The sequence below is a fragment of the Manduca sexta genome, chromosome 7 (genome assembly GCF_014839805.1).
Source record: "Manduca sexta isolate Smith_Timp_Sample1 chromosome 7, JHU_Msex_v1.0, whole genome shotgun sequence".
Classification (NCBI taxonomy): Eukaryota; Metazoa; Arthropoda; class Insecta; order Lepidoptera; family Sphingidae; genus Manduca; species Manduca sexta.
The window spans coordinates 6,280,022-6,305,066 of NC_051121.1; the positions used below are offsets into that span (position 1 = coordinate 6,280,022).

Sequence of the window (25,045 nt, forward strand, 5' to 3'; positions counted from 1 at the left end):
CATGTTCTATGTGTGCATTTATTTTTGTAATTACGTCCGGTGCGATAAGCGACTGAAATGCTCCGGTGTCTAATAAAAATTTACCGCCTAAGTCTTCTAGGTATATAGGTAAACGATTCTAGTTAATAAGTTTAAATATACTACGTTTGGTTTTCTGCTTCCGGAAATTCGCAAAAAATTTCCTGTTCTATGTAATTTATAGTTTCAGCGTATCAGATCTCTCAACAGTCCGACTCGTCGGGTCAGTCCTTTGTCGCCAAACGCTTTGGCCAAACTATCCCACACTTCTTTGCCTGTTTGAGCTTGTTGTATATGTATGTAATTGATAGGATCAACTAGTAAAATTATCTTCGATTTAGTGTCCTTTTTTAAATCAACTTCATCGGAAAATTCGACGCAATCACACAATTCCTCGTGTTCGAGGAAAGTTTGTACTGAGAACTTCCAAGTAGGATAATTATCTCTCCCGGTCAGCTTTTCTATCAGAGTCATCGTATTTGAAGGCATTTTTGGACGACGAACTCGTTGCCACTTTTAGGTTATACTTTATTTTCACTGACTTTATCTATTACTGATAATAGTTTTGATTATTACTGTTAAGCGACGATAGCCTAGTTGGGTGTGGAACGGACTGCCAAGACGAATGTCCGCAGGTTCAATTCCCAAGGGCACACACCTCTGACTTTTCTAAAATCATGTGTGTATTCTTTGTCAATTTGTCGTTCGCTTTAACGGTGAAGGAAAACATCGTGAGGAAACCTGCACATCTCAGAAGTTCTCTATAGGAATTTCGAAGGTGTGTGAAGTCTACCAATCCGCACTAGGCCAGCGTGGTGGACTAAGGCCTAATCCCTCTCAGTAGTAGAGGAGGCCCGTGCTCAGCAAGTGGGCAAGTATATAATACAGGGCTGATATTATTATTATTATTACTGTTACATAGTGATGTAGTCTCAGCTTACTAAAGTGACATCACTATGTGGCGTCCTTCCGGCCACTGTCACTTCCGCACACTTTACGTCCCGATAGCGTCGGCCTGGTCATGTCTGATTATATTTATGTTTGTAGTCTTAATTAATAAATATATTGTCATAAACGACAGTGTCATTATTCATCAAATACAGAACCACAATATATGGTGTCAGAAGTCAATTCAATCAAAAAAGAAAAATGTCTAAAAGCGATAAAGACACGGCAAGTGGCGAGCGGCAAGAAATGACTTCCAAGTCGTCAAAGAAGCTCAACATTATGGGTAATATCAAGCCCATGAGTCTAGAAGGAAATCTGTCCACAAACTGGAAGAGACGGTATCAAAGTTTTGTCATTTTTATGAAAGCGACCGCCATTTTTGATGAGCTGGATGACCGCAAAGTGGCTGTCTTGTTGCATTTCATTGGCAACGAATGTCTTAATATATTCATCACTTTCAACCTAAACACAGAAAATGTAAAATTTTCGCAACTGGTCGAAAAGTTTGAACAATACTTTGTACCTAAAAGAAACATTACATATGAGTGTTACAAATATTTCACTACAAAACAAAAAGTAGATGAAAGTCTAGAAGATTCCCTAACTCGTCTTATAAATAAGAGTAAGTCATGTGAATTTGGTAGTCTCCAAGATAGAATAATAAAAGATATTTTCATCACTAATATGCATGAAACTTTTCATCATGTCAGAGAAAAGTTGTTACTTGAAGATCTGTCATTAGAAAAGGCGCGAAACCTTGCTAAAAGCATTGTCAGCGAAAACACATGCAGAAGAATTTAAGGAGTCTTCTTCCAATGTCTTTTATCAATGTCAGTCATCAACCAAACCACAGTCACGAGCGAGCTCAAAGTCAAGAGCCAGGTCGCAGTCTCAAGATAGAACAAAATGTACTAAATGTGGTCAAGTGCATAAATACATGTGTCCTGCTAGATATGCAAAGTGTAGAAAGTGCAAAATTAGAGGACATTATTAAGCGTGCTGTAAGTCTAAATCTGTTAAACTCATACATGTAGCAAAAAGTGAAAATGTCCAAAGTTAATGTGTCAAATAATATGCTAATTGGAAATTTAAATTCAAGTCACTCTAAAAAAGCAGAATGGAGTATTGATTTTACCTATTAACAACATCAATATAAAATGCATATTGGACACTGGCAGTGATGCCAATGTAATGTCATATAATTTATTTAAGTCACCAAATGTTGTCAAAGAATTTTCACCTTGTCATGCTATAGTAACTTCTTATTGTGGAAATACCATACCAATATTAGGTCAACAAACATTTAATTGTGTTTTTAGTATTGGTAGTCAGAAACGGATAAAAATATTAAATTTATTATTGCAAAAGTGTCGTCAACCACTGTACTTGGTAAAAATACTTGTACAGAATTGGGCCTAGTTAAAAGAGTGTTTAATATTGAAAAATTAAACAACTGTCAAAGTCAAAATAATATGGCTAGTCTAACTAAATGTCATAAAATGTCAAAACTTACAAATAGCAATATAAATTGTCAATTACAAGCACATGAAAATAATTCTGAATTTAAGTCATGCTATGTCAAAAAAGATACTCATATAGAGAATCTTTTGTCTAAATTGAAGTCTGTATTTGATGGATTGGGCTGGGTCTACCAGGTGAATGTCATATCACAATTAATAATGATATCTGTCCTAAAATAGATTCACCTCGGAAAATTCCATTCTCACTTCATGATAGACTGAAGAAGGAACTAGACAACATGGAAAGTATGGATGTCATCTGTAAGGTCACTGAGCCAACATCATGGGTAAGTTCACTTTTATTAGTTGAGAAAAAGAATGGTCAACTTAGAGTCTGTCTCGATCCAAGAAACTTAAATGAAGCTATATGTCGATCACATTATCCAATAGCTACTATTAATAATGTACGATCTAAGTTGCATAGTGCATCATATTTTTCTACTCTGGATGCGAGTAGTGGATTTTGGGTAATCCGTCTGGACTTAGAAAGTTCAATGTTGTGTACATTCAATACTCCTTTTGGTCGGTATAGATTTAAAAAATTGCCATTTGGTATTAATTGTGCCCCTGAAATATTTCATCGTATTATGACTGAAACATTTGGTGTATTGCCTGGAGTTATGGTCTATGCTGATGATATATTAGTCTATGGCAAGGATCGTCAAGAACATAATGAAAATTTACAAAGAGTATTAATGAAGGCACAACAAGTCAATTTAAAATTTAATAAAAGTAAGTGTAAATTTGGTCACACACAAGTCAAATATTTAGGTCACATATTTTCACAACAGGGTGTGTCACCGTATCCAGAAAAAGTCAGGGCTATCAAGGATATGCCGTCTCCTATGTGTCTTAAGGATCTGCAAAGGTTTCTAGGTATTTTAAATTATTTAGGAGCATTTATTAAAAACTTGTCAGAGGAAACTGAACCTCTCCGTCTCTTATTAAAAAAGTCAAGTGAATTGCTATGGAATGAAAGTCATGAAGCTATATATACACGTCTTAAGAATATTATTTGTTAGGCACCAGTATTGTCACATTATAATGTCAAAAAGTCAGTTCTCTTGTCAGTAGATTCAAGTCAGTCAGCAGTCGGTGCAGTCTTGCTTCAGGATAATCATCCAATTTGCTATGCTTCTAAAACTTTAACATCAAGTCAGAAACGTATGGCACAGATCGAAAAAGAATTATATGCCATTGTCTTTGGATGTATTCGTTTTCATCAATACGTCTATGGTAAAATAGTCTCTGTCGAAACAGATCATCGTCCATTAGTTACTTTATTTAAAAAGCCTTTAGCAGAAGTTCCAACGCGTCTACAGAGGTTAATGTTGAGAATACAAGCTTATGATTTAAGAGTTGAATACAAACCTGGTACTAAAATGTACATAGCTGATTCATTGTCTCGAGCAGCTTTACCAGAGTCCAGTGAAGATGAGCTGGATGAAGATGTCAGGGTTCATGTCAATATGCTTGTTAATCACTTACCTATTACAGCAGAACGTCTCCAGTGGCTCACCAAGGCTACGGAACAAGATGAAAGTCTGCAACTACTGAAGAATTACTATCAAAATGGATGGCCTGATAGAAAATCTGAAGTCAATAAATTAGTCTTACCTTATTGGAACTGTCGTCATGAAATACATGCTGTTAAAGTCAAACTCTAAAGAGTTGAGACCAGAAATTCTGAAAATGATACATAGTGGTCATCAAGGTATAGAAAAGTCAAAAAAATTTGCAAGAGGTGTTGTATATTGGCCATTAATGTCACATGATATACAGCAATGTGTAGAAAATTGTGAAATCTGTTTGTCACACAGAAATGCAAATCCTCCACAACCTCTAATGTCTCATAAGATTAGTTCTTTTCCTTGGGAAAAAGTCGGTATAGATTTTTACAATTTAAAGGTCAAACTATTGTTGTCGTCGAAGATTACTATTCTAATTATATAGAAATAGCTAATGTCAGCTCAACAGGAGCAAAAGCATTAATAAATGTTTTGAAACCTATATTCAGTCGTCACGGGATTCCTGTAAAAATAATGTCAGATAATGGTCCACCCTACAGTTCACAAGAATTTAAGTATATGTCATACAACGTCAATTCCTTACCTATCACGGTCAAATGGATTAGTGGAATCTGGAGTGAAAATAATAAAGCGCATACTTACCAAATGTGCTGAGTCTGGAGATGATCCTCATCCTGCCTTGCTGCAATATAGGACCACACCTAGAGGAAACTTACCGTCTCCTGCTGAATTATTGATGTCTCGTCGTCTCAGAACACTAATACCTTTTTTTTTTTTTTTTTGTTTTCGCGGAGAAAGTGCCTTATGACTACCGCCCAGCCTTCGGGGGGGGGCGACTGAGCGGTTATGTTGGGGTCACCGTGCCTTACGGCCCGGCGTTGAGCCACCCGGATTTGATCTTGACCTTCGGGTGACCGCCGGGCCGAGTCCCTAACCTATATACACGTACGGCATACCAACTAAAACTCCGCGGTGGCCGTCTTCGGCGCATTAGGGACGACTGTGGGCTTCCTCTGACTGAAGTGTTTAAGTTTTCGTCCGCAGTCGTCCCTGCGCGGTGCCGCCTGTTGCGGCCCGTCTCCTATGGGGGGGCTCAGAAGCCCCCGCGTAACCGAAGGACGCTCTCGGCGTCAACGGCAGCATGAGGCCTACCTTCCACGCTGCCGTCCATCTCGGGGGTCATCACAATGTGCGAGATGTGCACAACGTACACTAAGGGCGGACGGCCCCCAGCCGCCCGCCGACGACCCCCCGATGGCCCCTATTAGTCGCCTTTTACGACAGGCAGGGGATACCGTGGTGGAATTCTCCAAACGCCCCCATTCCACAGGGCGGAGAACACTAATACCTACCGTTGTTAAGCATCTGCAACCTAAAATAACAAGTCATAAGGAATATAGGAAAATAAAACAACATAATAATGTCAAATAGAAATTTTATTTTGATAAAAAATCTAAGGAGTTGTCTAAAGTCAAGAAAGGAGATAGGGTGATGTCCAAAAAATCACCTGATTCTAAATGGCAATCTGGAAAAGTCATAAAGGAATGTGATGAACCTAGATCATTTATTGTCGAAGCCCCAGATGGATGTACATTTAGAAGAAATAGGCAACACTTGTTATGTCCTCCGTCTTCAAGTCTTAATAAGGAAAATATTCCAGAAAATTTAACAGAGAGTCAAGAAATAAGTCAAAGTCAAAAGGAGGAAGTGAGAAAGGAAGAACCTATAAAGGGTATACTTAAAACTAGAAGTGGCAGGCAGGTCAATCTCCCATTCAGGTTGCAAGATTAAGTATATGATTGATAAATGTCAAGTGTAATTGTCTAAGTAAATTTTAAGTCTTTAAGTTACACAAATGTATAAGTAACATGTCATATAAATTAAGGAATGTAAAAGTTATAAGCCAAATGTATATGTTGTCATTCTGTGAAACTAGTCTTAAGTCTCAATTGTCTTTGTTAAAAACAAAAAATGAAAAAGGGAGATGTTACATAGTGATGTAGTCTCAGCTTACTAAAGTGACATCACTATGTGGCGTCCTTCCGGCCACTGTCACTTCCGCACACTTTACGTCCCGATAGCGTCGGCCTGGTCATGTCTGATTATAATTATGTTTGTAGTCTTAATTAATAAATATATTGTCATAAACGACAGTGTCATTATTCATCAAGTACAGAACCACAATACAATTACTTGAACAATTGCGTGGGTTTGGGCCAAACCACCTGATGATTTAAGATATAAAATAATAGCAGACACTTCAGCGAACGTGATTTATTGAGAGATTTTAGCATACAATGTAGAGCAATGTAGAGTTTTAGCATACAGTGTTGTGCCAATCGATAAAGAAGGATGAAATTTATAATATTGCAACAAATGGTATATAATTTGTGTTGACAAAGTTCATTTAATGAAAAAATAAAAAATAATACTAGTGTACTCTCTCTTTTCAGGATTTTAACATCTATACATTACTCCTTGTCCAGAGTTCCTGAATAAGTACTCTCCGTTTAGCCCAGCCCTGCACCAAAGCGACATTACTGTTGCGTGTGTGCTGAACTGCTTCTACACTTACATTATAATTGAGTTGCAATTGCTCTTCTCGATTCTGTTCATCGTTGCTCAATTGCTGCACAGGAGTGTTCGCTCTATTGTAAATGTTGTGTAATACTACACAAGCATTTACAATAGATCCACCTAACTCCGGCGCATAAAGCAATTACAATAAACCATTCCTTTTCGCTTCTGAAATAGATATTTTTGAATTATATGTCGGTCTCAAATTTATGTTTAAAGGGGTTTTGTTACGCTCTCGTGTCAACTTTAGCTTGGCTTCAAACCAATCTTGTTCAAAGGACATTTTATATTTGTACTTATCAGTATTCTTAGTGAACTTAATCATTGTTAATTCTGTCAATTTTATTGGTTCGCCATGAATATTTTTTCTAAAATTGAGATTTTATTCTTCAGCTAGAAACTTTAAATCATAAAAACTGTTCCAGTGCATTTTTTGAACAGAAAGGCCTCTTGTCCACGTCACGGTCGTTCAACCGTACGGCGTGTTAGCCGTACAGCTGAAAAAACATGAGAGCTTGTACATGACACGGCAAAACCACCGGGCGAGGCATCGGCCAAGTACGGCTCAGTAGCGTTTTATCTGGAGCTGTGCAGGACGTGCGTCATGCATTTTCATACGAAAAAGAAGATTATCGTTGCTTATTACATATGAGTCGACTAGTTTCAAAACCGGGAATCTTTTTGAAAATTTTGATAAATAAAAAAAAACGTCCTATTTTCTTTGCATTATCCTTGCCATTCAAAAACTAATTTATATAGCATCTTCGATAAGTTATACATCTAGTAAAAACCTTATTTTAACATTATTCACTCTGCAAGAGTCACAAAATCAGTTTTAATTTTTTTTAGATTGCCTACTTTGATAATAAATTTTACAGAATGCTGTTTTTGAAACTGATCACGATGTAGATAACCGTTTTTGATCCCAAACACATCGAGTGTTTGTGAACCTAGAATCAGGGTTGTCACAACTTACCCGAGTATAATTTAATTACACTTAATTAAGTATAATTAATGTAGTAGGTAAAGTTTTATTTAATCATTCTTTATATTATTATGTACTTACTAAAGGATTGAATAAAAAAATACATTAATTAAAAAAGCATTTCGTTTTTTAATTAATGTATTTTACACTTACTTGTTTATAATACTTATTATTAGATTATACTTAATTTAATAATATTATAATGCCTATTTAATACGCAGAGGCGAGAGAATCCTGTTGATCAAATATATCCTTGTAAAAAGATAAATCTGTTCTATCATTCCACTTCGGGGCGAAATGTTTATGTTGCAACTTTTTGACATCACATAATTATTTTTTATTAACAGAAACTATGTTCGGTAACTGTTGTGGTATTATATTACCAATCATCTGGTTACGTTGGCATATGTTTACCGATTTTGCTAAATCACTTTTGTAGTAAATTTCACCTCTTACCAAAACATTCCCTGGTACTTTTGACCGCCTCAGAATGAATCGTTTGCATTCTTTAAATGCCATATTCCATGATGTTGTGGGCCTTAGAAATGTTTTCACAGCATCTCTCAAGTTAAAAATTGGACAGTCCTTCCCCAATCTTACCAATGTTGAAGTTTCTTCCAAAATCTCTTTTATTACATCAGGGTGTAATATGACATCAAGTTTTCGCTTTTTTTTCTCAGCAATGCCGAATTGTCTGTCTGCAGGCATAAAATAATATCCCGTTGCGGAGAATACAAACTCGATTGTTTTAATATCATTATGTTCCAACAACCTGCGGCGGTTGAGGACCTGCCCGCAGATAGAAGGGAGACAATTAAAAACTCAGGGTAATTACGTGGTACGAGCTTTATTTTTACACCTCCGCGTTACACCCGGTACTGGTTGCCGGTGTTATGCAACAAGAGTCACTGGCCTGGGGAACTCCGATCCAGGCGAACGGCACGTAGATGTTGCACGTGGCTGGCTGCGGCGGCAGCTCGCCGGCAGTCGGTCGGGGTCAGCACACCCGACGATGGTGGTGCGCAGCTGGACGTGGTCGGGAGGCAGCTCTCCCGTCCGTCTGCTGTCCGTGATAGTGCACCGTACAAGCACACGTGGTAGCACCGTGGAAGAAGAAGGCACGCCGTAAAGAAGAACCTGGAATCGGAATCCACCAGGTCGGAATGCAAGCTAGGCTTACATTCCGCGCCAGCGACTCGTGACAGCTCACAAGCCCTGATGCCCAGAATACATGATTAGCGGTTAGTAAATTGGCACACTCACCCTAGCGGGAACAACGACGTGTGTGAATATGTAGTGCCACGGCCAAAGATAATGGCTCAAAAAGGCGGCGGGTCGCGTTGCACGCAAATTTGGCGTCAGAAACATAAAAGTTTATTTACTACAGAAGAGTGGAGGTCGAGGGAGAGTCCACCACGCTGGCCTAGTGCGGATTGTTAGACTTCACCACCCTCGAATATCCTTGATTTTATCTTTTTACATAATGTGCATGAAAAAGCTCTTCCAAGAGAAAACTCGTGTATTAGATCTACCTCAAGTGAAAAAGGATTTGGCAAAATATTTGGAAAATGTCCGTGGACAAAAAATGGACGTGGCCGGGGACCCAGCCGTGGACGCGGACGTGGTGGAAGGCGGGGAGTGGGAAGTCGTTGTCGGGTTGATGACCACGGATTATCCCGGTTTGAAAGAAAAAGATATAGTGGAGATCTATCACCCAGATATAATAATTAAATATGGGCAAGATCCAGAAAATACCCAAACGCAGACGCAGAATTCTCAATTCTGCGTCTGCGTTTGGGATCTGTATCTTTAGAAATTTGGCGTCAGAAACGTAAAAGTTTATTTACTACAGAAGAGTGGAGGTCGAGGGAGAGTCAACCACGCTAGCCTAGTGCGGATTGTTAGACTTCACCACCCTCGAATCTCCTTTATTTTATCTTTTTTCATAATAAATGTGCATGAAAAAGCTCTTCCAAGAGAAAACTCTTGTATTAGATCTAAATCAAACGAAAATTTATTTGGAAAAATATTGAGGATTTAGAGATTTTGTTATGACCTTTGTTTTTAGAAAATTAAAAGCATTGGAACTGCATTTCTTATTATAGAGTGAACTCTTTTCTCAGTCATAAGTACAGTTTTCTTTTGAAGATCAGTTTCTGAAGCTATTTTTCCAGAGAGCTCTAAACACTTTCAAAACAAGCATCAGTTTTTGGAGTCCCAAAGCCCAAATTGTAATGCGAATTAAAAATGTGGCGAAAATATGTGTTCTTAACAGCAGCATTAGCATACTTACTATTTTTGTAGACCTTATAGAGTTTGTCAATATTTAAATGTGAGGGTAATAAATATTTTCGTTCAGCAAGCAGTCTTTGTCTTTCTACAATAAAGTGGTGTACTTTTTGTGTGATTTCTAACCTTCCTTGTCTAAAGAAATAAATATAGTCAATATATATCAAATTATTTTATTTTTTATCTAGCCGTTTGCGGCACTCAGGGTGCCGCTTTCGATGTTTGGGGCACTTTTGGGGCCCCGCTTCTGCGCGGCATTCCGCATAGAAATTGCCCGTCCCCATTTCAGGGCGTTACGTGACAGCTGTCAGTTTAAATGACGTAGGATTTAAAGGGTTAAGGAATGGCTTAAGATTAGTTTCAAATTGTTTTATGAGTATTAACGGTTCTACGTAGTGTCGTACTTTTTCAACGGTGACGACAGTTTTCTCAATCCCGTTTTTAGTGTAGGATTTTCTTTTGTTTTTCCCAGGCCCAATATAAAACTTTTTCCGAGTTATCAAATTCTTGGTATATTGGAAATCTGTTCACTTTCTTTGTATACCATCCAAGTTAAAAATGATGCAACATATGCTCTTAATAACGTCAGTTGTCGAATTTTCTTTTATGATATGATTCTTTTTTAGAAATTCAGTTAGCAGATCCATGTTTTCGTGTTTGTCACACAAGCAAGTGTGCGCATATTTATTTTTGGTTGCAGCACGCAAAATGGGTTTAAACGTGAAAACGTGTCCTTTCTGGACACATGCTTGAATAAATTTTAGTACAATTTGGCGGATTCGAGTTTGTTTTGTGTTACTAGTATTGCTTTTATCATTCAAATCTACCGCTGACTGTTTTTCTTTTCTTTGCTGGCTATTTGTATCCTTTCCTTTCTGATGTAGTCTTTCGATTCGTTTTTTATATAAATTCCTTTCGCGGGCAACTTAAGCAAGTTTTTTTTGTAACGCGGTGAACTGGGAATGTTTAGATTTTTGGTATCTACGGAATTTTTGTTGTAAATCACGTTGAAATTTTACACGTCCTTTCACGTCGAGCACTTAGGCGGCACTGTATGCAATGTTTAGCGCACAGCGGGGGGGGGGGGGGGTCATATCGTTAGATAAAACGATATTCTTAAACATGTTTAGACAACGGCGATGAAATGTACGTCTAGGACAAATGCATTTTTATTAACCATTAGTAATATTATTAAATATTTGAATAAATGTATTCTGTAATACTTTAACTATTCACGTATCAAATAAAACTAGATTTTAATATAAATAACCAATAGATTTTTATCAATGAGGTATAATATACATCGAGGTTACGTGTGGACAAACGCGGCAATGAAAGATTTCGAGATTTAACTTTTTTTTTTTGAAGTAGCTGCTAATCCTATTAATAAAATATTTTGTGCTACACATAGATTACTATTTCACCTAACCAGAAAAAAATGTTAGAACATTTTGTCTATGTTTTTTATTACAGATTTCATCGATGCCACGCAATTTTTGGTCTCGGGAAATTCACCCTTACCACTTACTTCGCCCATTTTGTGGTCATCAACTTGATCAATTAAAACGAACATTCCGATACCTCCTAACTATACTGAGTCATCTAACAAATTAAGGTATTTTATTATTTTTATATAAACATACATAAGGAACCAAGATCTTAATGTCAGGTATAAAAAAACTTAAAAGCTAACTATAATTACCGAGATAATTTCACGTATACTAAATCAATTTCAACATCAGTTAAAATCGTACATTGTATACTGATCCAAATAACATCGTACCAGTATATACGGCGAGTGAGGGGGGGATGCATCGATACAAGTTTATTGCGACTAGGGATGATCGATATTAGAAAAACATCGAAGTTGACATCGATGTCATAATCGAAAACCCAACATCGATATTCGATATTCATCGAAAACCGAACATCGATGTTGGATAACATCGATGATTTTGGAATTTAATTTTAATTTAATTTAACAAAGAAATAAAAAACAGGGAAATCGTTCGAAATTTATTAAGAAACACTACAAAATATTACATATTCCAGTATTTTTTTTCAACTGACTGAAGGAAAAGTAATTTTGATAAAGAAGAACCTTTTAATCTATTTCTTTGTTGATAAAGAGTAGAGCCAGCTTTTGAAAACAGTCTTTCGGATGGCGTTGATGCAGCGATAGTACTCAAATATTTTACCGCAATTTTTTTTTATTTCGGCTAAGTGGAACCGATGACATTATTCCAAACTTGGATAGGATCTTGTTTAAGATCAGACACTGGATTTTTTAAAAAATAGCTCAGCTCGGAAGGGATTTTGTGGTCACTATGCGAAGGCGTTGAGTTTTTGTTATTTACAAGTTTGTAATATTCGCTCCACAAATTAAATTCTTCCGTTAGATCTGGCGAAGTACTAATATCTTCTTCCATTACTTCTATTTCCGTCACAGTAGTTAGTAATTCTTTGACATACTGGATTATGAAATAAACTATCTGAATGAAGTAAATGGGATGTATGTGTCTTATATGTTATATGTTTAATTAATATTAGTAACAGAATGTAGTCAAACAGGGCGCGAAAAATTTTAAATTTACTCAATGACAATGTGAATAATACCCACGGAGGACAGAATACCAATGAAAATATAATAAACTATATATAACATAGGAGTCGGTGATATCTTTATTTATATTTGTTGAATGTAATTTTGAATTTAGTGCCTTTGAAGGCTCACTCACACTTTGCCGTTTTAACTTTCTTACTACTTCTACTCTGTGACATCATAGCAACCGCATTACTTTGTAACAAAACAAATTAAATAGAAGATATTTTCAGTTTCTCTGTATTTAATTTATCAATATTCATAAGTGTGATTTTGTTATTTTTGTTTGGTAATTGTTGTTACACGTCGCTTCGTACGCCATAAACTGATACAATTACAGTTACACCAGTATACGGCCAACAAACTTCATATAGGAGACACTTGACTCATATGACTATAATAATGTAACTAATTCAATTATTGTGAAAATTGTGTTATAATATATTCTTTTATCTGTTATATATTTTATTACTTGTTTTTAGCATGATTAATACAAAAATATGAATTCTTGAGTTTTTTAATTAAATTAATATTTGTTTTAGAGTCTCCATTGCCACCTGATGCAAATTTTACAGAAGAGAAGCTATCAATATTAATTGATGATGTTGATTTGAACAATAGCAAGGATGTATTGCAAAATATTCCTTCTAACGCTTCCATGTTATTCCCGGATGATATTCCTTGCTCCTCGCCTTGGGTAGCGAATGGCGATAATAGAATTCAAACAGGAAAGCGATCGCCATCAGTCATAGAAAACACTCCAGGCAATTCGCCCATCCAGAATAGCATTATTGAAAATGATTGTGATATTACTCCAGTACCTTCGTCATATAATTCATTTGCCTCATCACCTGTTATTTTTGAGTTAATTCGCAGTCCTGCGGTCGCTACCCCTGTATTTGACATTAATGAAATCACATACTCACCGTCCAATAACGTCAAACATCGTAAGCGGATTTCTATTGCTAAAAAAATAAAGGAAAGCTAAGAGAACGTTTTCATAAAAAATGGAAGGATCAGGAGAGGAAATATAATGTTAATAGAGGTTTGGAATATGTCAGTTGAAACGGAAGAGTACATGGTAAGAGAATTATGAAAACTTCTTGCCCCGTAACGTGTCGGAAAAAATGCAGTGAAAAATTTACAGAAGATATTCGGCAAAGAATTTTTGATATGTTTTGGAGTATTGGAGACCACTCAAGACAATGGGATTTTTTGGCAAGGTAAACTGTAAGAGCAGAAAAAAAAAGATTTACAGTGGAAAAAGAAAATTCAAAACGTCTTCACACTATTTCTTATTACCTTCCAAGTAGTCAAGGAATATTGAGACTACAAAAATATCGGTTTGCAAAACTATGTTCTTGAGAATCCTTTCTATTAGTTTTAATTTTGTTTATACAGCTTTAGAAAAGTCCGATAAAAGAAATGGATTTATTGAAACGGACCAGCGTTGTAAACATATTAATCACCCAAAAATTATAAATGAAGAAATCGTACACAGTATTATAGATCACATTGAAGCATTTTCTCCTGTAGAATCACATTACACTCGCAAAAAATCAAGTAAAAAATATCTTGAGGGCTCTTTATCCTTCCCAAAAAAGTTTAAGTTATATAACGAATGGTTTGATCCTAATAAATACTCTTCTCAAGCGACTACCGTGAGGTAATACCGAGATATCATTAATAAAAACATCAATATAGGTTTTCATAAACCTAAAAAAGATGCTTGTATGTTAGCTAGTTTAAAGTTTAATATAGATATTATCCATCGCTTACTAATAGTCACACTCAAAATGAAGCTGACAGTATGCACGCTTTAATTGAAAGACAGACAAAAGATAAATTGCTGTATACGCCTGATCAATGGTATACAGCTTTTAGATTTGCCAAAGCTGATGATAAGCCATACAAAGTGATTGAAGTGTCTCAGGATTTAATAAAGGACTTTAAATGTAAGCTAAAACTTATGAACATTTGAACCACTAATGATGGAACAAAAATTGGCCATATTTAACCTAATGTAATTAAAAGAAGCATTGTATTTTTATTAAGATCGCTGTAAATTTCTCAAATAAATAAATAAAAAAATAAAAAGTTAAAGCAGAAAACCTATTTAGGGTGTTTTATATAAAACAAGTTACCAAGATAATGCTTACAAGTGAATAGATTAAGTAAAAAAAACTAAAACCACACGAAATCGAAGAGAGTTGAATATTGATATAGATAATAATATTCCTTTAGCTTACCAGACACGCATTCCTATTGACCAAAATAAACACAAAGATTTCGAGGAAAGCTTTCAGTTTTACAATGCGAGTGAAAATGAGTCAACATTTGATTCAGAATCGGAACTAACACAGTTACTTTATCACGAATGCAGTTCGCGAAAGTTTGTTGGCTAATGAAGTTCGTAACAGATTTGTACAATATTTTATGTGTAACGAAGTTCGCCTCTATTATCAAAACAACTATGCAGAAGTAAAAAGTTAATTATTAAATATCTCTAACTTACCAAACTTGTTTTTTTCATCACCATTTGAGTCTGCAAATGTGGGCTGTAAATTAATAAATATATCTTTCCAGGAATCATATTTATGCCGCTTATTTTTATAATCATCGATAGTCTTATCCCTTACTATAGGCCTTTCCTGAAACAATGTTATTAATAATTCTTGATTTATACTCATTTTATAACAAAATCGGGAATCAGCGTACGTAAACTGTCACGAATCCGTTCATAGGTCCGGCGCCGTCGACACACTCCCATAGACTGCCATACGCGCGCCAAGGGGCAGACACGGCGCACACGGCGGCGGCGCCATAGTGTGGCGCCGCCGTGGTGTGGCGCCGCGCCGCCGCACCGTGCACGTCTACAAGCTTCCATAGTGATCCATACAACACTGACGATCGTGCCTACACACAGCGAAAAAACGTGTGTGTACAAGAGGCCTAAAGCCATCTCTATCGATTATTGCGTAAACTACTTCAATACCTCCCAATAAGACGGCTTGGCGGGACTTTTAAAGGACATTGTTCTGTGCCCATACATAATTCGCCCTGGAACCAACAGCAATGGAAAAATGTTTGTAATATTTAGAATCATTAATAAATTCTCATGACATATTATTTATAAAACGGACAAGCTGGGATATCGCATCAATCCAAAAAAACGATGAGATTTTGAAGTTATAATTGACAGTAAACATTGAAAGCTTTTCAATGTTCAAGGTAGATTTATAGTCCTATCATTTACGCTTTAAATATGGTTTTTATTGATATAAGTACCTATCCGATATATATAAGCCCTAAAGATTCATCACTATGTAGGTATCTGATTATTTTTTACTTAAATCAGGCTACTTTAAGACTTGATTCATATAATTTTTTATAAGTAAAAAGGTACCTAATTATGTAAGTTATATTATTTACATCCTCTAAGAGTACCCTTTAGATTTTATGTATTTTCTATATATACGTACGTCGTATGTATTCCCCGAAGAGACAGACAGAGGCGCACTGTTGAGCATTCACGCTTCATTAGAGGCATGGCATATTTTACACACTTTTGGTAGACTCTTAGGGCATGTAGGATTAAATTAAACAAATAAAAAAATATTTTTAGTTCATATTATTTATTTCCTCATCACCTACATTGTTTTATAAAATATTATCTGAGTATTGTGCAGGAGGGTTGTTGTTATGGTATTATTTATCAATTCAGTTTTGCCAATCACAATCACCGAGTCCGGACTTCCAACATTGTATTACAGAGCATGCAGCTTCTACTAACATTGTTACAGCTGAAGTATGTATAGGCTCTTGGGCCGTGGTCCAACATGCTGTACATACAAGATCAAGAGCTACAATATGAAAAAAAAAACAATCAAACACATTATGCTCAAATTAGAATGGCAATATATTAATATTGTGTCACAAGGAAAGCAGATTTATGTATTCAAATCTTCCAGCTGAATTAAATGTAAGAAGTAATCAAGCATATGACACACATTTTTTAATCAACGATATACTTGTTAGTTTGCTCTTAAGGTGCCACAGCCACATGCTAAAGTGTGTAGTAGGTAGTATACAGACTCTGCTCGCTGTCTCCACGCAGTTACCAAGAACAGGAACTGAGGAGCGAACTAGAAGTTTGGCGGCAGTTAAACTTGTACGATTAAAGAAAAATGTGCTTACCAAATGAGGCGCTGTCCATTGTTGTATACAATGGCGAATCTGCTCGTTCTCCAACACCATGGACCCGCCAACAGAGCCACAATTAATGTAAAAGCAATTTCCATTTCGTATCCGTTATCAATGCCAGGTAAATTGTTACATCAGTTCACAAAGTCCAGAAATCACAGCCAGTGTATGTCGATATCGTAATCAATCGCACAGAGTCTTTATAATAGCCGAATCGTCAATGGTATAGTGAGAGTCAGAGAATTATAATATATTATATGGAAAGTGAGAGTCTAGTTTATTTGTCTCTGATGAGTGAAGTGTGAGTGACATTAAATTGAATGGAAAAATGAAGTCAGAATTAGGGATACTATTCGACTAGATTCTGGATTGATTATATCGATCATTTTTACAAAAATCGATTTTATTCAACATAGGGTTATTTTTATTCGGAAAAATATTTAGCGGGACCCTTATCCCGGAAAACCTTTCACACGGGCGGATCCGATAGTAATTTAATATGGAGAGAGTTTGAGGCCCCCGGATGGAGGGAGAGAGAAGAACGCTACTTTTTATATGTATAATTCATAAATATTTTGTACGACAGAAAAATAAATGTTCGCATAATATATTATGGTCTGCTATCTGTACGAAGCTAAGGCGGGTCGCTAATATAGAATCTAAATAAACAAAGTAAATCAATATGAATTAAAAACTAAAAAAAAAACATTTTTCATAGACGACTTGATCTATAATCAATTTAGTCCTAAAACTACTTATTTATTTGAGACGCATCCACTGCTCGATTAAATATTATTATAATAATTAAAGAACATATCGCCTCACAAATCGAAATTATATTAAAATGTTTCAATAATTAATTATCGGTAATTAGATTTATCGTTTTGTCGAACCGGTACATCTCTATACACAATTAGTTGTAAACATGTCGGCGACTTTGACTTTAAGTCGTTACAATACTTTTATATATTCATTTTGGATGTAGCAGCTTGTCCGTTTTATACACATATTTGCAAATAATATAAAAAAATACATAAACAATTATGGTGCTAGTCACACCTTTGTTGGTTCTGGGGCCGTTTTCGACAATGTCCTTTTTGTCAGTTTGTTGGTCAAAGTTACACCCTAGGGCTAATGTACCCCGACCTTACGGTAAGCATTTTAGGAATTTTTATTTGCACATACTCTATTTTGTTGAAGCATTTTTCACCATCAAATGGGCGAGAGGTTAGTGGTCTAGCGAAAAGTAAAGGATTATTGTCGGCAACACTAACCAATTTCCGATTCGCAACAATAAGATCTATATTTCTTCGCATCTGTTTTGTTAGCAGTACAGGAACTGAGTGAGTCCTCTTTCCGGGGATCATAAAGACATCTAACTTATCAATTGCTTCCCTTTGTTCTTGCGATAACAGCTCATGAACTTCGGAAGGTGATTCTTCATCCTTCCTGTTTAAATAAAAACGAAGTTCAGCTTCAGCTACATCTCCAGCCCTTTTCTTATCCATCACTATTATATGTGCAATTGTGACTTCACACAAATTTTCATAATTCAAAACAGTGGCATCATTTTTTAGCTATTTCAAATAACTTTTTTCAAGTTCATGGATTTTTTTCAGTTATTGTTCGTATATCTTCATCAAGAGGCATCATCGTTTCTTTCGTTATTGTTGCGTTTAGGAGTTTTTTCCATATTGGAAGAAATTTCCCATTCCCAATTTCAGATTTTCGAAACAACATACTTGAACAACCAGAAGCGAAGGCCTAAAGAAGAAACCGAAGTGGGTTCGAAGGAATAAATAAATAATTAGATACAAAATACATAACTACATAATAATTTTAAAATATGTTTTACCTGATCAAAGCGCATAGGATTAATTAAATTAAAGTCTGATAGGGAGACTCTTTCATTGTAAGAAACATTGCCAATATTTAGCAACGATGATATTCCCGAAATCTTTATATTCGAGATTATCCTTATATTACTATTTTATCGTGATTTTGTCTGTAAAAAAGACGAATTTAATTTTTTTAGGGCCAGTTCACACTAAAACTGTTATTAAAAGTCATTAAAGCTTTTGAAAAAAACATGATTTAAGTAAGTTACGTCGTAAGGTCTGGTGTGTTTTTTTGCTGATCTGCAAATGGTAATGTTCTCTGCTAATGGGTACATTGATATTCTTATTTTTAAGGGCCCGTTCAACAGAAGAATGAATACTATCGGCTTCCATCTGCGTATGCCTGACTTCTAGAAATTTTTGTTCTATGATGATGTTATTGTTCATAGCCGTGCACGGCAATGCATTAGACATCACAGTTTCTATTCTGATTGGTGCAACCATCGCTATAAAATATTATTTTATTTAGTTTTTTTTTGACTCATTTTGTAAAAATTTTTTTTCAATTAAGCTTACCCAAACACTTGCAAACTCATTGAAATTAAACTAATTTTCGGATTCTATCGCGGTGCTAGTATTTTATTTTCTCCCGACGTTTCGAAGACTTTGCAGCCTTCATGGTCACGGGGGGGACTGAGGTGTTGTTCATCCGTAAAGTCAAAGTTACAATATCTACCTACATTTTACAATTATACAACTTTTTAAATTTTTTTAAATTTTAGCTGTTGGTGGTCCGATCTACGCAGAATGAGCTCACAGTGTCTTGAAGTCTGGCAGCCGGTCTTTTGGGTTCCGATTTAATTAAATGTAGAACTGGATTCCAGGCTTGTGCAAGCTTCCAACCATCTTCCCTATTGGAAATTAGGATGTTTTTTAATTTCAATAGCCTCGCGAATCATCCTAGGCAGGAATCGGTGTTCTTTGGCGAGGATTTGTGGCTTGTCTAGTCGCAGATAATGATTGGCGCCTCCCTCAGAGTGTTCAGCGACTGCAGACTTCGTCGAGCGTCGGTGTTTCACGTCAGCTATATCAACCCTCCTTCAGTTTCGTTCCATAAATAACAATAGCCAACTTTCTTGTTTAAATTAAAAAAGGCAAGATTGTATATTTGGAGCTTTGTTTTATAGTACAAACTACTTATATTTGATTTAGGTGCCATCAGAACTGCCTGCAAGTCTACAGTGAAAACAATATTTTCTTCACGTACGTCTTTCTCCTTCTCAGATCTAGCTTCTTCTTTCTTCTTTAGATGTTCAGAATATTCTTCTTGGGATTTATTTCCAACTTTATAGAAAGCACATATTTCTCACTGGACTTTTTTAGGGTGACACAATCTGAGATTACGATTGTCAAATTCTTCGTGAAATTTGCAGATCGATGAAGCAACTACATTACAGGTTTTACACCAATCATTGACATAAAAATCATAAAGGGATCGCTTTGAACGCCACTCTGGCAACAAGCACTTCTTTTGTGTACTAGCACGAGAGTAGTGCGATTCCATCGCTGGCAGTAATTCTAAAAATCTTTTCAGCTCCTTACGTTCTACGTAAAGATGAAAGTATACAAATATACAGCGTCAAAGATGGGGCCACAAGAGCAAATATTTTATGGGCTATGAAGATGGTAGCATCTAATTATTCTATAGAGCCATCCTGCAATGCAATAAAAGAATTATTCATTACAATGTTCCCGGGTTCGGTGCCAACAGATTTTTCTATGTTAACAACAAAGGCATGATATTTAATATGTGATGCGTTAGCTCCATATTTTAAAAAGGAGCTAATAAATGACTGTAATAATTTATATTTCTCTTTATGTTTCGATGAAACAAGTAATGTCGCATCAAAAAAAGAACTGCAAGTGGCTATTAGGTATTGGTCTCCAACAAAAGATATCATAATAACGAGTCATTTAGAAACGTTTTTGATTGGTAAAGCAACTGCCCAAGATATTTTATATAAACTGAACGAAGCTATGGACAATGCTCGGCTATCCAGAATAAAGCTTCTCACGCTAGGATGTGATGGTCCAAATGTGAATAAAGCGGTCACAAAATTAATGAATGAATCGTTATCATTGCTGGGCAGACAGAAATTAGTGGATATAGGAAATTGCAATATACACACTGTTGCGGACAATGAGCCGACCTCGGCGTCCTGACCACCTATATTGTACATACTTATACGTTAGATAATTTGTTATTCTTTATTTCATATTTATTTGGTGTTTTAATAATTGTATAAAGTTTAAATTGTGTAATCGTGCACCCGTGGCGGTGTGTAAGCGCGGCCCGCGGGTGATCCCCCGCGTCGCCGCGCATGCGCCGTAGCGCGCACCGCCACGCATGCGCCGTAGAGCGCTCCGCCACGCATGCGCTGTAGCACGCGTGCGCCGCGGCCCGTGCGCCGATGGCTGTGATTGGCGCAGGTTAAAGCGCGTACGAACTCTCACCCATCGCGCACGGTGCCGCTATAAAATTGCATGTAAACGAAGGCCTCTGAGACAATTGCACTCAGCATCAACACGAATTTAGAAAACTGGCAAGAAAACTCAGCGACTCTCGAACCAAAGAAAAAGTATATCTAATGTGCAAAATTTGCTGTGAATACATATGTGTGAAACAAGAAAAGAAATACACGAAATTTATTGGAAAAAGAAGTTGTCTCATTCAGTCGATCCCTGAAGGAAAGACGCTCCTTACACCTAAGATGTTTTTATTACATAGATACGTTATCCGAGCTCAATACTGGCAAGACGAAAGTAAGGTAACTGCCCGACATTCACTTAGTCAACCTCCAACCACTGTCGCGACTAGTCGGCTTACTAACTTTTTGTATTTTTATAAATAAAATGCCTTCCTGTGTTTTTAGACGATGTACACATTATACTCCAACTGTGAATGAAAAAACGTTTCATTTTATACGTTAGTAATAAGTATACACTCTTTAACTTATTTTTTAAACTAATAAATCCATTTTATTCGACTGTCATGGCGACGGGGCGGCCGACGCTCGGGCCCATTCGGAACCACTCGGGCTCGCTCGGGCCGTATCGATGCGAGCCGCTAGGGCTGTGACTATAGTAAATACTCCGCTGTTTTTATGTGCAATTTTGTTAGTGTATGACGCGTCTATTTGTAAAATGTCATTGCCTTACACACACTGTGCATAACGCATTCCTCAAAGCCTTAATCGCGTATGGTGAAAATGTATCCGACTTCATTTTTCAAATACACATTTTTTTTATGGCTGGTCTGCTCGCTGAGAAGAATTTGAAATTATTCAAGACAAGTTAAAATTGCCTAATCACCGTTTTTTGAAGCACGTCTCTTCCCGGTGGTTGACTTTAGGAACAGCTGCAGAAAGAGTTGTTGAGCAATGGCTTGCAATAATTGAATATTTTACTAAATACTTATCTAAAAAGACTTCGAAACCTATGTCAAAAAATTATAAAAATATATATAATTTCCTGAATCAAAAGTCAGTTAAAATAAAGGTAATGTTTGTTGTCTCAAGTGCTCAAATGTTTGTGAAATTCACTGGACTTTTTCAGCGAGAAGAGCCACGGATTCATATAATATACGATGAACTAAAGAAAGTTGTCAAAACGATTTTGAATAGAATTAGCAAAAATGATGCACCTACATCAATTGCTGCTGTTTAGAATATTGTATTTCATCGAGTTGGTCCTTAAAACTACTATACAGTTTAAGGCTTTGTGAATATAAATTTATTATTACGTTGATATTTCAGTGATTAATACAAAATATCAAAGGGGAATACCTCAGAAAATAAGAAAAAAATATAATAAATAAAAATAAAACGATATGAATATATAAAACTTAATGACCCTGAAAAATATGCCGAATTACTGGAAAAAGAAAGAAGTTTTGCGTTGATTAAATTCCGTAACTTTTTCTCCTAATTTCTAAAGCTGTAATCAATGTTGCCAAACCTACTGTTTTAGCAGTAGATTTACTGTTTTTGACATGACAACACTGTTTTCTGTTTTAGTACGATTTTCTACTGTTTTTTTGATAGTTTATGCGTGTATCCGAATTTTATAGACTCGACGCGCGCTGTGGCTGGGGAGTTCCCGTTTTCTTACGCGGCACCGTTCACGCAATGAAAAGGATAGCTACATTTATACTTTCTTGAGTGTAAAAGAGATAGTTGTCTATTGAATATCGATAGTTTTTCGTCTTGGTTTTTCGATTAGGTTAAAGTTTAAACCAGTTCTTTCTAGGAAAGTTAGATAAATAGGTTACTCACAGTTGTTTCTCGATTAAGCAAACAAGTTATTATTTAGTAATGAGTAGCGAAGAATCGGATTCCGACAAAACTCCTCCTAGGAAGAAAGCTTTGAAGTATGAACAGAAGTTTATTGATTCGTGGTTACAAGATAAAAAGTTCAAAGGCTGGCTAAAGAAAAGTGCTAAAGGTAACAAGTATTTCTTCTGTTCAGCTTGTAATTGTGATAGAAAATGCGGGATTCATGAATTACTGCGCCACAAAAGCTCTAAAAAAGACGTCAATAATTGCAAAATGTTAGTAAAACAACCAACATTAACATCAATGTTATCTTCGAGCTCACAAAATCCAAAACAAGCTGCAAAAAAGGTGAAATCAAGGTGGCTTGTTTTATTGCAGAGCACAATCTTTCGTTTAATGTAGCGTCCCATTTGACAAAATTAATACGCGCTGTCTGTCCAGATTCTAAAGTTGCAGAGAAACTGTTTATATATGAGCAGAACTAAAGCTAGAGCAATTATCGTTAATGTAACTGGAGAAACTGCGCAAAAAAACCTGATAGAGAATTTAAGAGAAAATAACTTTTCTTTGCTTGTGGATGAAAGTACGGACAAATCTACCATTAATCATTTGGCGTTGATTGTAAGAACAGTGGACGATAATTTTCAAGTTGAAGACCGATTTCTTACACTGATACCCATTGAAGATGGAACAGCAACAGCGTTGCATGGTAAAATCATAGAGTATTTTACCGAGAAAAACAAACCTTACAAAACCAATATGTAAGGCTATGCATCTGATGGTGCTAACGTTATGTTTGGTGTCACCAGAGAATGATTTCTCTGGTAACACTTTTAAAAAATGATATACCTCATCTTTTTGCGAAAAAGTGCATATGACATTCATTTAGCCTGTGTGCCTCGTATGCATGCGAAAAATTGCCAAAAGGTGTAGAAGACTTCTGTAGAGAAGTATTTAATCATATACAGAATTCTCCAAAACGTATAGGCGACTATAAAACATTTCAAGCGTTCGCAAACATTAAGCCACACAAGCTGCTTCACCTTAGCCAAACAAGCTGGTTGTCACTTATTCAGGTCGTTAACAGGATTCTAGAACAATTGCCGGCCATAAAAATATATTTTCAAGCGGCTGTCCATGTGGATCGCTTACTTTCTGCTTAAGCAATTCTCAACAAGGCCCCCGAACCAACCACAGAGCTTTATCTAGAACTTTTGAAATTTGCGTTGCCCATATTTACAGAACTCAACAAAGAAATGCAATCGGAAACACCAAAAGTATATTTACTTTATGAAAAAGTTTTAACTGCTTACACAATATTGTCGGAGTGCTTCGTTAAAGCCGAATATTTGGACCTCACGGTATTTTATCAGATTTGAAAGAAGAGAAAATTTTTAGTGTCGATTTCACAGACGTAGCAAAGCATTTGTCGTTACACGAAATATACGTTGGAGGGATGATTCCGAACCTGGTCAGATCAAGACGTGATAAAGGAGAATTGGATGAAGAAAGCCTGAACAATTTATATAAAGTGAAAAGAATTTTATATAGAGGCAGTAAAGCAAATGAAAAAAATATTTCCATTTAACGACACAGATCGCCTAGCGTTGAAATGCTTAAAAATACTAGACCCCAATGCAATAATTGACCCTGAAGTAAAAAATAATATTCGGTCGATTGCTGATATGCTTCACTTTTTCCCGAATGTTTGTCCAGATAATGTGACAGAACTGGACAGAGAATGGCAGATGTTAAGACATACAAACCTGCCATTTGAAAATTAAATCCCCGAAGTTTGTCAATACTTGAAACACATTTCTGAATTGAAAAATGGAGACGGTTCACAAAGATTCCCGATGTTGTGCGACATGGTAAAAAAAGTCTTATGCTTGCCACATAGCAGCGCTGCCGTAGAAAGGCTTTTTTCAGCGGTAAACATTTTGAAAAGCAAACTGAGAAACAAAATGTCTTCTACTACGATCAAAGGCATTTTACATACAAAATCCGAAATAAACGAATGTTACGCATTTGATGCTACTGAAAATCATATGAAAAATTTTAATCAAAGGATGTACGATTTTAATAAAAACAATGAAACAGAAAATGTTGAGGATAATACACAATAATGAATAATGTTTGTAATTTTGAGTACCTATTTTTAATACATATTGTTTGTAATTTGATTACCTATTTTTAATAAAT

At 36.0% G+C, this 25,045-nt stretch overlaps 3 long non-coding RNA genes and 1 other non-coding gene across 4 annotated transcripts; 3 read left to right on the forward strand and 1 right to left on the reverse strand.

The window, feature by feature from the left end:
• Positions 1-843: 843 nt before the first annotated feature.
• Positions 844-4,210, forward strand: LOC119193837. Its single transcript, XR_005114075.1, has 2 exons — positions 844-2,773; positions 3,984-4,210. It is a non-coding gene; the product is annotated as an uncharacterized LOC119193837 (long non-coding RNA).
• A 192-nt stretch (positions 4,211-4,402) lies between these two features.
• LOC115441391 lies at positions 4,403-10,970 on the reverse strand. The gene is made up of 3 exons (XR_003938462.2): positions 8,841-10,970; positions 5,364-8,714; positions 4,403-4,779 (listed from the first exon to the last, which is right to left on the reverse strand). It is a non-coding gene; the product is annotated as an uncharacterized LOC115441391 (long non-coding RNA).
• Positions 10,971-11,388: 418 nt separating this feature from the next.
• On the forward strand, positions 11,389-14,518 carry LOC119193838. The gene is made up of 2 exons (XR_005114076.1): positions 11,389-11,481; positions 13,011-14,518. It is a non-coding gene; the product is annotated as an uncharacterized LOC119193838 (long non-coding RNA).
• Positions 14,519-23,269: 8,751 nt separating this feature from the next.
• Positions 23,270-24,222, forward strand: LOC115441407. The gene has a single exon (XR_005111963.1). It is a non-coding gene; the product is annotated as a general transcription factor II-I repeat domain-containing protein 2B (transcript).
• Positions 24,223-25,045: the final 823 nt, after the last annotated feature.